The sequence below is a fragment of the Triticum aestivum genome, chromosome 6B (assembly GCF_018294505.1).
Source record: "Triticum aestivum cultivar Chinese Spring chromosome 6B, IWGSC CS RefSeq v2.1, whole genome shotgun sequence".
Lineage (NCBI taxonomy): Eukaryota > Viridiplantae > Streptophyta > Magnoliopsida > Poales > Poaceae > Triticum > Triticum aestivum.
Genome location: NC_057810.1, coordinates 172,527,289 through 172,535,360, shown reverse-complemented (window position 1 = coordinate 172,535,360; position 8,072 = coordinate 172,527,289).

Genomic DNA, 8,072 nt, shown 5'->3' with positions numbered 1-8,072 from the left:
GGCGGGTCCATGGCGGCGTCGGATGTGGTGGGGGAACGAGGAGGGAGCGAGGTGGATCTAAGGGGAGATGGAGAGGCGTAAGGACCGAGGGCGAGAGTGGGGGCGAGTGGGAGGCGGGACCGAGGAGGCGGGGGCGTGGCGACCTTATCCCCTCCTCGACACCGGCGAGGGTGTCCGATGGCGACGCGCCCCTGTTCTGACCCTGGTCGGGGGAACAGGGAAGGGGAGGGAGCGACCAAGGGAGGCGGGCCAGGCCGGCTGGGCCGGTCGGGCTGGCTGTTGGCTAGTTGGGCCCTTTGGCCCAGGGGGAAGGGGGGTTTCTTCTTTTCCTTTTCCTTTTATCTTTTTTTGTTTTGTTTTCTGTTCTATTTATTTTAGGGCAATTAAGCATTTTATAAAATTGTTTCTTCTACACCATAATTACCTATGCCATATTTGGCACTGCCCGAACATTTTTGTTTTGATGTTTGAAAACTTTTGTTGTTTGACATATTTTGAATTTGATTTTTGGACCGGTTTTGAACTAATGAAAGATTAGCAACAGTAACAAAGGTGACATGGCATCATTAGCAGAGTTTCACTGTAGCTTAATTATCCGAGCGTTACAAATCTCCTCCACTACAAGAAATCTTGTCCCGAGATTTAGGAGGTAGAAGGAAACAACGTGGGGTATTCATCACGCAGGCGATCCTCGCGTTCCCAAGTGGCTTCATCTTCAGAATGGTGCGACCACTGGACTTTGAGGAACTTGATCGCCTTCTGACGTGTGCGGTGTTCAGCTTGGTCAAGAATGCAGACCGGATGCTCTTTATAAGAGAGGTCCTGTTGCAATTCGAGCACTTCATGATCCACTGCTCGGATTGGGTCCTTGAAGCAGCGGCGGAGTTGTGACACATGGAACACATCATGAACCTGAGAAAGGTTCAGTGGAAGTTCCAGTTGATATGCCAGTTTTCCATGCCTTTCCAGAATAGTGAATGGGCCAATATAGCGAGGAGCTAGCTTGCCCTTGATCCCGAAGCAGTGAGCACCCTTCATTGGTGTAACTCGAAGATAGGCCTTTTTTCCAGGTTGATAGACCATGTCCTTATGATGACGGTCATACTGACTCTTCTAACGTGACTGAGCAGTCTTGAGATTCTCGCAAATTATGCCAACTTGTTCTTCGGCATGTTGGATAATATCCAGACCGAAGAGTGGACGTTCCCCAGTTTCTGACCAGTTCAGAGGGGTTCGACACTTTCGTCCATATAACACTTCGAAGGGGGTCATCTTTAGACTAGTTTGATAGCTATTATTATAAGAGAACTCAGCATATGGGAGAGATTCCTCCCATTTCTTGCCAAAGGAAATAACACAAGCTCGAAGCATGTCTTTGAGAACTTGGTTGACGCCTTCAACTTGCCCTTGCGACTGGGGGTGAAAAGCAGTGCTGAAAGACATATGAGTCCCCATAGCTTCTTGGAAACTTGCCCAGAATCTTGAAGTGAATAAACTTCCACGGTCTGAACTGATTACCAAAGGAATACCGTGAAGTGAGACAATTCTGGACATGTAGAGGGTTGCCAGCTGACTAGCAGTGATAGTTTCTTTGACTGCCAGAAAATGCACAACTTTGGAAAGTCGGTCAATGACGACAAGAATAGCATCATTACCTTTCTGCGATTTGGGAAATCCAGTGACGAAGTCCATTTCAACATGGTCCCATTTCCATTCAGGAATAGAGATAGGTTGCAGAGTTCCAGCAGGCCTTTGATGCTCTGCTTTGATACGACGGCAAACGTCACACTCAGCAACATAACGAGCAATATCTTGCTTCATATTAGACCACCAGAATCTCTGGCGAATGTCTTGGTACATCTTGGTGCTACCGGGATGAATAGACAAAGGTGTATCATGAGCTTCTTTCATAACCTCCTGAGTCATATCCAGGTTATCTTTTGAAGGGACCACTAGGCGACCTTTAAAGAACAAAGTGCCAATATCATCAACAGTGAAGAACGAGGGCTTCCCTTCTTCAAGGTAGTGTTTAATCTTGTGGGCTTGAGAGTCATACTTCTGCAGTGTCTTGATGCTTTCCACGAGATCTGGTATAGCAACCAGGGTATTGAGAGAACCCTGGGAAACAACATCGAGGTTCATTTTGCGGCTCTCAGGAGGAAGGGGAGTGAGAGCACCAGGAGGAACAATATGGAGGTTCAGCTTCCTGAATTCTTCAACAAGCGAGGGCTGAACTTTGAGAACCTGGAGGTGGTTGTAATATGACTTGCGGCTCAAGGCATCAGCCATTACATTAGCCTTGCCTAGGGTGTACGAAATACCCAAGTTAAAATCTGCAACAATCTCCATCCATCTCTGTTGACGGAGGTTCAGGTCTGGTTGAGTAAACAGATACTTCAGACTTTGGTGGTCGGTGAAGATCTCGCAACAATTACCGAGAAGGTAATGTCGCCACTGTTTTAGTGCATGGATAACAGTAGCAAGCTCGAGGTCGTGAACTGGATAGTTCTCTTCGTGAGGGCGCAATTGACGAGAAGCATAAGCAATCACTTTGCGCTCTTGCATTAGGACAGCACCAAGGCCTTGACGTGAAGCATCACAATAAATGACGAAGTCCTTCTTAGTATCTGGAGGAGCAAGCACTGGGGCAGAGGTCAACTTGTCTTTGAGCGCCTGGAAACTTTCCTGACACTTTTCTGCCCACTCAAACTTGACGCCCTTATGAAGCAGGTTAGTCAGAGGTCTAGCGATCTTGGAGAAGTTCTCGACGAATCAACGGCAATAGCTGGTGAGTCCGAGAAAACTTCTGACTTGCTTGACATTCTTCGGAGGAGTCCAATCGAGAATAGCCTGAACTCGTTCAGGGTTGACGGCAATGCCATCCTTAGAGATGACATGCCCAAGATAGGTTACTTCGGGAAGCCAGAATTCACACTTGGAGAACTTGGCATAGAGTTGATGCTCTCTAAGCTTTTCTAGAACAAGACGAAGATGTTCAACATGTTCTTCTTCATTCTTGGAATATACAAGGATATCATCCAGATAAACCACGACAAACTTGTCGAGGTATTCCATAAAGATATAGTTCATCAGATGAGAGAAGGTGGCTGGAGCATTGGTCAATCCAAAAGACATGACGGTGTACTCGTATGAACCATAGCGAGTCACAAATGCGGTCTTCGGGATATCTTCTTCACGAAGACGGATCTGGTGGTAACCCAACCTCAAGTCGAGTTTAGAGAACACTGACGAACCAGCCAGTTGATCATATAGATCATTGATCCGAGGAAGAGGATATTTGTTCTGAATGGTAGCCTGGTTAATAGGGTGGTAGTCTTGGACCAATCGGTTTGTCCCATCCTTCTTCTTGACAAAGAGAGAAGGTGCTCCCCAAGGAGAGCAACTTGGGCGAATGAAACCACTTCGAAGAGATTTGTTGATTTCCTCCTTAAGCTCAATGAGTTCATGCGGCGACATCTTGTAGGGTCGTTTGGCTATAGGAGTGATGCCTGGTTTCAAGTCGATGATGAATTCGACAGATCGAGCAGGGGGAATCCCTGGAAGTTCTTCAGGAAAGACGTCTTGGAATTCGCGAATGACAGGAATGTTTTCAATGCCCTCGAGGGATGCAGTGTTCAATGCATTCAATGCATAAAGCCTTGCCTCGGCATTCTGAACCAGACAAGCATTGTAGCTAATTATTTCATCAGAAGGGTGTAGCAGATGGACGGTCTTAGTGGCGCAAACTATAGAAGTAGTATGCGCTTTTAACCAATTCATTCCCAGAATGAGATCAATGCTACAGGACTTCAGTACGATGGGAGAGACAAGGAATTCTAGTCCTTCGATTTCAACAGGGACATCGTTGCAAATCATGGAGGTCCGACATTGGCCCGCATTGGTGTGCACTAATAGAGAAGCATTCATGTCCTCACATTTAATGTCGTGCAAGCATGCGAAATCTTCTGACATGAATGAATGCGATGCACCTGTATTAAATAAAACGGATGCTGGTACTGAATTTACGAGGAGTGTACCCATCACAGTAGCAGGCTGGTCTTGAGCTTCGTTCAGATCAACGTGGTTGGCATGAACACTGCCATAAGACTTGGTATTGTTGTTGCGGGGCTGGTTGTTACCATAGCCAGCTGTTGGAAGGGCCAGTTGATTCTGATTCTGACTGCAATCCCTGGCACGATGACCTGGTTGACCACACTTGTAGCATAGACCATTATTGGGAGTAGGAACAGGAGCTTGGGGTGGTGGAGCTGGAAGCCTTGGCTGCCTAGATGGTGGAGGAGGTAGACGAGGTGCAACATAGGTCTGTCTTGGGGTAGGTGCATTTGGATGGTACATGCTGTTCGGGATCCATATCTTACGCTTCTGCGAGGGCGGGCCCGAAGATGAGCCCGTGTCACGGTTGCGCCTTTGAGAGCTTTGGTGTTCCTGCAGACCAGTCTCGACATTGATGGCCTTGTTCACCAAGGTGGCGAAATCGGCAAAGTCATGCACTAGAAGTGCGAGCTTGATGTCAGCTTGAGGCCGTCACGGAACTTCTCCTGTCTGCGAGCATCAGTTGCAATGTCTTCTTTAGCACAACGGGATAAGTCCAGAAACTCCCGCTGATAAGCTTCTATAGTTTTGTTGCCCTGGGTGAGGTTGCGGAACTCACGCTTCTTCCTATCCATGATCCCCTGAGGAATGAAGCAGGCACGGAAGGCGGCTTGGAAGTCTGTCCAGGAGATGATTGTTCCTGCTGGCATAGTACACCTATGGCTGTCCCACCATTGAGCTGCGGGCCCCTTCAGAAAGAAGGAAGCAAAGGTGACATAGCGGGCAGGGGCTACCTCAGTAGACTCCATCTCATAGGTAATGTGACAGAGCCAGTCATCAGTATCCAGCGGCTGAGTTGAGCTGCGGTACACGGTTGGGTTGAGGCGCATGAAATCCTGCAGAGTCACTTGGGTTGGCTGCTGGTTCATATTGTGACGAGGGAACTGAGCCATCATATTCTCCATGAACTGGCGATTCATCTCGAGCTGTTGGACCATACCAGCCATGTACTCAGGCGGTGGTGGGGCGTTGTCGCCACGACCACGACCAGTTGGTCTAACCATCCTGCTAATATATAACAGGGGTAGTTCAGCATTGAGAAATTTGCATAGACAAGAATCATTCATGATGAAACATGCATAATGAAAGGAGCACGACAGATACTACATAGTAGTCGGCATAACTTACAAAAGGGGTCGGACATAGAGTTCAGTACATAGACTAAGTCATCATAGGCGGCACGCAAGCTCGCGGCTAATGCATCCAATACTAATGGGCAAGACTACATCAGTCCCAGGAGGTACTGTGAAGGTAGTCGTAGCCTGACAGCTGGTAGTGAGGCAACGGATAGTCCTCCACGTCAGTGGCCTTGGGGCCGCGGATACTCTGGTGTAGAACCCGACGCTCAGGTGGCAGAAGAGGACCAAGTGCAGGAGAGTAGCCTCCCACCTCTGGCCAACCAACACCGTGGGGCATCATGGTCCTGGCTGGGTAGATCGCAGAACGCGGCAGCTGTCCAGATCGGACAAAGGGGTGCAACAACGTCAGAGCCCTGTAAAGGTGCTGACGAGTGGTGTACAACTCGTGACGAAGAGCTCTCTTAGCTCGGTCCAGCCCATCAACATGCAAAACCAGGTTCTGATGGTGGAAGGGCTCTCGGGTGACGGTGGAGTAGGCAGCAGTGTAGTATCCCTTCGCACCAACGTCAGATGTGATAGGAATGTGCCTAAAAGGGGAAGTGTCCAACGCCCGATAGTCTCCACGAAGACATGTCAGAGCAGCATGAGCAGCATCATGGACTGCCATCTCGATGGTCCCTCCAACACCATGAGCTGTGTGCAGCACGGTAGTGGACTCATACTCCCGAGAGTAGAGGTGGATGATGGCACGGTACTGCTCCTGGTTAAAGTCCTGGTACTCCTCGTAGACGGTGTACTCAGGGTGCCAGCGATAACCCAGATAGGTCATCATCTCAGCTAGCACAACAGGTGATCCTGAGGCACCAATGGCCACCGTGTGGCGCACGACCTACCTCGTGGGTTCCATCTGAAAACAAAGATGTTTCAATGGAGTCAAGTGACAATATGGGCACTATTCAAAATATTATCCTATAGAATAACTACGGCTTATCCAACTTTGGGGTGAACTTGGTAACGGGATCCTAATGTCAGAGTTAGTAAATCCGTTTAACCCGAGTAGGAGAGAGTTCAGAGCCCCAGAGTAAAGGTCGAGGAGTAAAAGATCCTAATACCACCCAATGGCGACGTGGGCCCGTAAGGCACACATCCAAGTTAGTAAAAGTTTTGTAGTGACTAGACTCGACTTCGTCCAAGGTGTGTGGAAGGGGGATTCCTACAGGCAGTCGGCTCTGATACCAACTTGTGACGCCCCTGATTCAATCGTACACTAATCATGCACGCAAACGTGTACGATCAAGATCAGGGACTCACGGGAAGATATCACAACACAACTCTAAAACATAAATAAGTCATACAAGCATTATAATACAAGCCAGGGGCCTCGAGGGCTCGAATACAAGTGCTCGATCATAGATGAGTCAGCGGAAGCAACAATATCTGAGTACATACATAAGTAAACAAGTTGCCATAAGATGGTGAGCACAAACTGGGATATAGATCGAAAGAGGCGCATGCCTCCTGCCTGGCATCCTCCTAAACTTCTCCTGGTCATCGTCAGCGGGCTGCACATAGTAGTAGGCACCTCCGGTGTAGTAGGAGTCGTCATCGGCGGTGGCGTCTGGATCCTGGGCTCCAACGTCTGGTTGCGGCATCCAAGAAGAAGAGGAAAACAGGGGAAATGAGGGAGCAAAGCAACCGTGAGTACTCATCCAAAGTACTCGCAAGCAAGGAGCTACACTACATATGCATGGGTATATGTGTAAGGAGGCAATATGAGTGGACTGAACTGCAGAATGCCAGAATAAGAGGGGGATAGCTAGTCCTATCGAAGACTACGCTTCTGGGAGCCTCCGTCTTGCAGCATGTAGAAGAGAGTAGAGTGAAGTCCTCCAAGTAGCATCGCATAGCATAATCCTACCCGACGATCCTCCCCTCGTCGCCCTGTGGAAAAGCGATCACCGGGTTGTCTGTGGAACTTGTCTGGGGGTGTTTTATTAAGTGTTCGGTTCTAGTTGTCATAAGGTCAAGGTACAACTCCGGGTCATCCTTTTACCGAGGGACACAGCTATTCCAATAGATTAACTTCCCTGCAGGGGTGCACCCAACACGCTCGATCCCATTTGGCCGGACACACTTTCCTGGGTCATGCCCGGCCTCGAAAGATCAACACGTCGCAGCCCCACCTAGGCACAACAGAGAGGTTAGCACATCGGTCTAAATCCTATGCACGTAGGTGTCTGGGCCCATTGCCCATTGCACACCAGCACGTTGCGTGGGCGGCCGGAAGCAGAACTAGCCCCCTTAATACAAGAGCAGGCTTATGTTCCAATCCGGCGCGCGCCACTCAGTCGCTGACGTCACAAAGGCTTCAGCTGATACCACGATGTCGAGTGCCCATATCTTTCCCACGTAGTTGGTTAGTGCGTATAGGCTAATGGCTAGACTCAGATCAAATACCAAGATCTCGTTAAGCGGGTTATCATGAAGCAATCGCGAACACCGACCAGGGCCAGGCCCACCTCTCACCTAGGTGGCCTCAACCTGCCCTGTCGCTCCGCCAAAAATATCAACACAAAGGGCCGTCGGGACAAAGGTCCTTTCAGCCCCCAATCCGTGAAGCACTCACGGGTACTCAACAAGCCGACCCGACTTTAGTCACCAGCTGTATAGTATGTATGTATGTATGTATAGTATATACCCGTGATCTCCTCCGAGTGATCACGGCCCAATAGTATAGCAAGGCAGACTGACAAGAATGTAGGGCCACAGATGATAAACTAGCATCCTATACTAAGCATTTAGGATTGTGGGTAAGGTATCAATGACTGTAGCAACAATGACAGGCTATGCAACAGAATAGGAGTAACCAAACAGTAACAT